Genomic DNA, 7,798 nt, shown 5'->3' on the forward strand with positions numbered 1-7,798 from the left:
AGAACCTTAGATTTTAAATGTGCTAGGGAAAAGATTGTCTCTTATTCTGTTGGTACAGATACAATAAATAAATAATAAAATAATTATTTTATTTCAGCTCAATAAAAATAATAGCAATAAAGGAAAGAGCGACAAGGCTTGCATAATAGTAGAGTTACCAAAGTTTATGCACCATTTATTGATTAGTTACCTCAAAACATTTCACTGGTAACCACTACATTAAAATAATTCTTGTGTTACAGTACAAAGCAATATGGAAGTCTAACACAGAAAGAAAAGTGAATATCACTAAAAATGAATAATGAACATTATTTGTGACAAAATAGCGGTTAGTAAAAGCATATAATATTTCACAGGGCTTTTTCAGTGTTATTGACATTGTAATTTTTCTGGCATTTACAATGCTATAATTGCATGATAGCTTGAAGGAATTTTGTGGTATTTCTCAAAGAACAGCAGAGTTTACCAGAAATACTTTTTTCCCCCAAAACTGTTAAGAGGACTTTCATGCTTTTTAATCTATTCTTTTGAAAATGGAAAGCACATGCCATGTAATCATGACTTCCTGGGATTCTGAAAGACCAATAAAAGAGGCACATTGATACCCAGTGAATAGAAATACAGTTATTGCATTTTGGATTTGATCTGTTCTGGGTGCTCTTTATACTCAAATCATAATTTTAAAAGGTTGTTTTCATGAAACCTTGCACATTCCTAATTATCAGAAATCTAATTTCTTCCCACTGTGTTGATCAGTGTGAGTAAAAAAATTAAGGTTTTTCCTATTCTATAATTCGTTATATATGTTAGATGTATCATAATGTCATCAAGATCTCTGATTTGAAAAATAGTAGAAACTGATGTAAAGTATGTGTAAGTCGTATAAGAATGGGGATGGCTCTTCCATTCCATTGGTTTCTAAAAACTTTTTTCAGTAATGTTATCAACTGAAATCACTATGAGTAAAGTTATTAAAAGATATTATCAAAATGTGTCTTTTTTTAAAGGAAGAATAAAATTCTTAAGACTATTAGAAGAAAGCTTGGTAGTGCAGAGATTAATCCCCCATAACCTCTCACCACTGGAGACCTAGGTTGAAATCTTTTTTTAGGATCACAAGTAAAAATCAATTTACCGTCCTTATCATTGTTCCCTGCAGATGTTTGTCCCAAGTCACAAGCCGCCACACAATTCATTGTGTTTGTCAATCTACAAAAATAAAAGCTGCTTGAAAGGGCAATAGGATGTTTTCTAGCGTGTGGAGTAAGCTGGGCCAAAGTCACAACTAGTCTGTGCCTGTTTTTCCAACTGAAAATTGGGATAATAAAACAAACCTTTGTAAAGCGCTATGAAAGCCTCAGATTGAAGAGACTGAGGGCAAAGATCTTGGTCCTGTTCTGGTCCTTTGTGCCATTCTGGCCCTGTAAAGGGGCTATAGAACCAGCTTAATTAGAATAGATGGTATAAAGTCAGATATGTTGTAGAACTGAAGTAGTGACTCCATGCCACCGCCGTTCATAGAACCATAGAGAGTGTGGTCAGGAAGCCTCTGTGTTCTGTCTATTCCAGGCTACCTAAGGCTGTGGGCAGCTGAGCATATAGGCAGCCTTTGGGTTGTTCTTATTTATGCTAGAGCCAAACTGGCTCTTGGCCAGCACTAGGATTAAGGAGTTGCAAAGGTGGAATAAAGCAATTGTTCTGACTCTCAGACCTCAGAACTTGTACTGAGCATAGCTTGGCCTTTTCAACAATAGGACTCTATGTACATGCTTATTTATTATTCAATATTTTATTTGCAGTGTTGTTGTAGCCATGTTGGTCCCAGGATATTAGAGACACAAGGTGGGTGAGGAAGTATCTTTTATTGTACCAACTTCTGTTGGTGAAAGACAAAAGCTTTTTAGCTACCCAGAGCTCTTCTTCACCGCAAAAAGAGCTCCATATAGCTTGAAAGCTTGTCTGTTTCACAAACACAAATTGGTCCAATAAGAGATATGACCCCACCCACCTTGTCTCTCTATTATTTGTATTGTTCACTTGATGGGGACTCAATTTTAGTCTTTCTGAAGATTAAACTGCTGTTGTCTTCAATAGAAATTTCACCAGCATAAAATCTCCAAGATCAGGACGCAGGATACATTATTATTGTTATTAATCATTTATGCTACAGGAGCTACCACAGGTCCCAGTCAGGATGAGGGCTGCTTTGTACTTTGTTCTTCAGCAGAATCTATAGCCCAAGGAAATTCAGTTCCTATTTTAAACCTTGGCTTCTGAGAGGTATTTGGTTGAATTTTAGGCAAAATTCTGATATTTGGCTTGGCCAAATCAATTTTCAAAGGCATATTCAAAGTTGAACAAGTGAGAAGACCATCCTCCCTCCTCACTGTGCCTGTAAGAAGGCTGCCTCAGTCGCTATTGCTCCCATTCATGGCCTTTTCCTGTCAGGTTCTCTCACTGTTGTTCTCGTCTAATCCCCTACCTTGTGACAGACCTCTTCTTCCCACTGTCTTTCTTACTGTTGTTCTTTCCCATTCCCTCCCTGGTTTCAGGACAGCATCCAAGTTAGGAGTGAACTCAAACACCCTGTAGGTTTCTAGGGAGGTTACTTCTCTCCTTGCTTGATGCAATCTGTAAGTTAAAACAAACATTTTTATACTATCCACAAACTTTGTTTACAAGAGGCAAATAGGATTGTGATGGTGCCAACTTTCTTAAGATGTTGCAATGTACATAGGCATATAACCACATTATACAGCAGGCCTTGATTGCTAAAGGAGATGAAGCACACAAAGAAAAGCCGGGCTCAGGAATACAAATCAGGAAGAGCATTAATTGTACATGAAACTTTTAAGTACACGGACAAATCCCACCACACAGATACCAGAACCAGGATGGGCACTGCTAGAGTAATATACGACAGCAAGTGTGCTGAGCATGGGCTCATCCTTACCAACACAATCTTCAGGCAAACTGACAAATATAAAAGCTGGGGGGTGCCTCCAAGATCAGAGAACTTGCACTTGATTGACTATGTCATTATACAGCAGAGACATCAGACAGCATAGAGATCACCATAGCAATGCGAGGAGCAAACGGTTGAACTGACCATGGGATGATCAGAACCATTTTCAGTTTATACATTGTTGCCTCTCAATGAAACAGTGCTGAACAGGCTAAACCCAAACTGAATTTAGTAAGGTTGAAACATCCATTTCATCAAGAAACACTGAGGGAAAACATATAGGTAAAAATTGGTAGCATTACATCCAGGGGTGAGCTGCAGCGGGTTCGCACGGGTTCGCGGGAACCCGTTGTTAAATTTAGCAGCCATTTTAGAACCGCTTGTTAAGGGCTGCTAAATTTAACAAAAGTTCCCGCCCACTCCTCTCCTGCTCCGCCCCCTTCTCCTCCCCCTCCCCTGCTTCCCGCGAATCAGATGTTCGCGGGAAGCCTGAACAAGCAGCATGGAGGCAGCCAGCAGGTAAGCTGGGGCGCAGAGGGGGAGGGGAGGTGCGGCTGGCTCAGCAGCTCCCGGTCCCAGACCGCGGCTCCCTCCAGCCCAGCGCCGGCCCGGGGAGTCGGGCCCCACGGCTGCCGCCGAGCGGCCGGGCCTCCATGCCGGCCCGGGGAGTCGGGCCCCGCGGCGCCGGTCGTGGTCCTGGCAGAGTGGACCCGGTCCCCAGGCAGTGTGGTAAGGGGGCAGGGAGGGGGTGGGTTGTGGGGGGGTGGATAGGGGTCAGGGCAGTCAGAGGGCAGGGAACAGGGGGATTGAATGGGGGCAAGGATCCTGGGGAGCAGTCAGGAAAGAGCAGGGTTGGATGAGGTGGTGGGGGCACTCAGGGACAGAGAGAAGGGGTAGTTGTATGGGGTAGGGGTTCTGGGGGGCCATTGAGAATGAGAGGAGGGGTTGGGTGGGGCGGCAAGGGGCAGTCAGGGGACAGGGAAGGGGGGGATGGGTCAGGGGTCTCGGAGTGTGTGTGTTAAGGAACATGAGGGGTTGGATGGGGCACGACCCCCCCCCAAGGAGGGGGGGGAAGGAGGGAACCCGTTGTTAAAATTTTGGAGGGAGGAGGGAACCCGTTGTTAAAAATTTGGCAGCTCATCACTGATTACATCATAACTCAATAACACACTTGAAAAGTGGAATATATTCAAATCAGCCACCCTTTTTGCAAACTCTAGGTTAAAATCAAAGGCAGCCCAAGGATTGAGTTGATGAAAATGATGAGGAAATAAAAAAGATCTTCAAGGAAAAGAACAATGTATTTATGTCTGGGCAAAATGACAAAGAATCAACATAAAAGAAAGACAAATTCAAATACCTGCAAGCCAGGGCTCAAATATGGCTTTGTGTTCCACAGGATAACTGGTGGGAAATGAAAACAGAAGAAATACAGCATTATGCCCATACAAACAACACCAAGTTGTTTTATTACTCTCTGAATTACTTAATTTATGGCCCATGAAAATCGGGACCAGCTCCACTAAAGAATTCAGATGGAGCTGCCTTAATAAAGAACAAAGGAGGCATCTCTCTAAGATGGGTGTAGCACTTTACTGAGTTACTCAGCCATCCCTCTTCTGTCAACCCACAGGCTAGAGGAACTAATCCAGCATCCCACACAGGAAGAAATTGCCCAATTAACTACCGCTGAGGAAGGACAAAAAGCTATCAGACAAATGAAGGCAAGTAAATCACCAGGCAAAGACAGCATACCAGATGAAATCTGTAACTTGCAGGCTACAAACCTGTCCGCTATCTATGCAAAATTATCAAGGTTATCTATTAATCTGAGAAAATGCCTCAGGATTTCAAAGACGCAATCATAGTTACACTATACAAAAACAAAGGCAACAAATCTGACTGTGGCCATTACCAGGGTATCTCCTTAGTGGTAAAATCCTTGCTTATACTTTGCTCAATTGACTTATCAAAACAGTCTCAAAGAAGATTCTGCCAGAGGCCCACTCCCAGTGTGGATTTAGCTCAGGTTGGAGCACCAGAGACATTGTTTTTGTTTTTGAGACAGATTCAAGAAAAATGCAATGAACAAAACATGGAACTGTATTCTGTCGTAACTGATCTAAAATATGCATTCAACATATATGCAGAAATAGTCTCTAGAAAATTCTAGGAAACTATGACAGCTCCACCAAATTCATTAACATCACATGTCAATTCCATGAAGCCATGACTGGTCAAGTACTCTCACGTGGTGGCTGCTGTGAAATTACCCAGGGTACAATCTGGAGTGTTGAAGAACTGTGTCGTCTCAATTCTTCAACCTGGGGTGCCTTTTACACTGCTTTGCTGTGAGAACAATCACACACAGCCGCCAGTGTATAAATTACTCCCAGCTATACAGTATGAGTGCTATAGCCAGCCACTCTGGAATTACACTTTGGAGCCACACGAGTAAATTCCCAGTCCCAGACTTTCCCTCAGAAATGTGCATCTTGTCCTGCCCAGCCCCCTCCTGGACAACACAAGCTCATATAAAGCCTATCCTTTTATTAATAGAAAATGATATGCACAAATCTTGTTATCTCAAATGAAATTGTTCCAAGCACACTGGTTTAGGTAAAACAATAAAACAAGTTTATTTAACTACAGAAAGATAGATTTAAAGTGATTACTAGGAATGAGGCATAAAAGTCGGAATTGGTTACAAAGAAATAAAAGGTAAAATGCAACTAACAAGCTAAGAGAATTCAAAGTGAAAGTCTCTCTCACCCCATGCTTCTGCAGTCTTACTGGCCGGATTCCTTTCAGAATCTTACTGGCCCAATGCCTTCCTTCCAAACCTGTTTCTTTGTTCCTCAGGAGTTGTGGCTGCTGTGGGTAAAGAGAAAGGGAGGAATATCTTGGGGCATCTGCTCCCCATTCTTATACCTTTTTCTCTTCTTTGAGAATTATCTCTATCTGGGGTTCAGGAGACAGGAAGTCTGTGGGGACAGGAACCTCCAGTTGTTTCTTGGCCAAGATGTAATTTTCTTGCTTACTCCCTTTTTCCTGCCAAGAGTGGCCACTTAACCAGGTGATAGTCCATTTGATTTAGTTGACCTGGCTGAAGCATCATTTGGCCTTTTCTCTCTGAGGAAATGGTTTGTGGCTGCTTCCCCAGATTTTGGAATATGTCTTAGTAACATCATACAGTAGACTCTTATAACTTTACATAAAATGATGCCGCACATGTTTTCCAGAAAAATAAAGATCAGCAAATCATGAGTTTTCAAATGGCACCTCACAAGGCACACTTTGTACAAAATGCATTATAGTCTTGGAAAAGGAGTGAACTTAGGGGTGCAGACTGTCACAGCCACCCTGAACCATTCCCCAGATCTAACAGAGTGAAACAAAGCTTCATGCTTTCACTGGTCCTCTTTGGTAGCCACTCTGAATAATCAGGGGGTAGCTGTGTTAGTCTGTATCCACAAAAACAACAATGATTCCAGTGGCAGCTTAAAGACTAAAAGATTTATTTGGGCATAAGCTTTTGTGGGTAAAACACCTCACTTCTTCAGATGCATGGCTCCATGCATCTGAAGAAGTGAGGTTTTTTATCCACTCTAAATTATGCAACTGACAGTTTTCAAGCCCTGAAGAAGAGCTCTATGTAGCTTGAAAGCTTGTCTCTTTGACCAGTAGAAGTTGTCCAATAAAAGATATTACTTCACCCACCTTTGTCTCTCTGATCTTCAAAAGGCCATCTGCATAAACTGATGGAAAACTCTACAATCTCTGAAGGCTTACTGCAAAGACAAAAGTTCTCAAAGAACTCATATATGAAGCTCTGTGATTACGTTGTACTTAGAGTGAAAATGACCTACAGCTTATCCTTGACAGGTTCTCAGGGACAACTAAACAGTTTGGAGTTACCATCAGCTTGGAAAAAATAAATTTTCTTTCAACCACTACCACTGACCCAAACATCACCATTGATGTTACAAAGTCACTGTAGCAAGACAAAGCATCAAACATTAACATCCTTGAAAGAGGATGAGGAAGGTGCATTGAGGCAATGATTATCAAAACTTAGCTTAGATGGACAGGTCATGCTATCAAAATAGTTGATGATAGATTCCCCAAAAAATTCCTCTTGAATTTCAGAAAGCGCAAGGACGGTCAATGTAAATGCTTCAAAAACAACCTTAATCAGAATCTCAACTCATGCAGCATAAATATTGATAATTTTGAAGATATGGTCAAGGACAGACCTGAATGGAGAGCAACTATCAATAAAGGTTGTAAAAACTTTGGCAAAGACAGATGAGAAAAACTGATTGAAAAATTGGCCACGCATCATTCCAAGTCTACACATTCCTAAGCGACATCTATTCAGGACATTTTTCATCACAGATTGGACTATACAGCTACAAGAGAACACACGAGATGCCCTGGCATCATTGTTGGATACAACAGCCAGCCAACCCCCATGCATACAAAGCCAGACCTCTGAAATGAAAAGGTGTCCTTGCAGTCGGACCTAATTCAGATTCCAGCCTTTCAAAGTGAAGTAGCTAGTGGTTCTTATATTTCCTCAGTTTCAGTGGTTTCAATACGCTGTCTTTCTTGGGTGTACTGCCCCAAGCATATACTGCGCCATTTGTAGTGATTTATTAGCTAAGAAATAAAGCATGACGTGTGAGTATGGATACCATGAGATAATCACAGCCCTCGGGTGAGATTACACTAGACACAACCAAATCCTCCCTAGGGGTGTGATTATCTCTTGACAGCCCTACCTTCTGAAAATGTCTCCCCACTTCATGTGATTTATTTATTTAACAATTC

At 41.7% G+C, this 7,798-nt stretch overlaps 1 long non-coding RNA gene across 1 annotated transcript; it reads right to left on the reverse strand.

Annotated features, from left to right (window-relative positions):
- Positions 1-2,208: 2,208 nt before the first annotated feature.
- LOC123370956 lies at positions 2,209-5,866 on the reverse strand. Its single transcript, XR_006579656.1, has 3 exons — positions 5,738-5,866; positions 4,326-4,369; positions 2,209-2,631 (listed from the first exon to the last, which is right to left on the reverse strand). It is a non-coding gene; the product is annotated as an uncharacterized LOC123370956 (long non-coding RNA).
- Between the last annotated feature and the right edge of the window lie 1,932 nt (positions 5,867-7,798).

Source organism: Mauremys mutica, chromosome 5, assembly GCF_020497125.1.
Source record: "Mauremys mutica isolate MM-2020 ecotype Southern chromosome 5, ASM2049712v1, whole genome shotgun sequence".
NCBI lineage: Eukaryota > Metazoa > Chordata > Testudines > Geoemydidae > Mauremys > Mauremys mutica.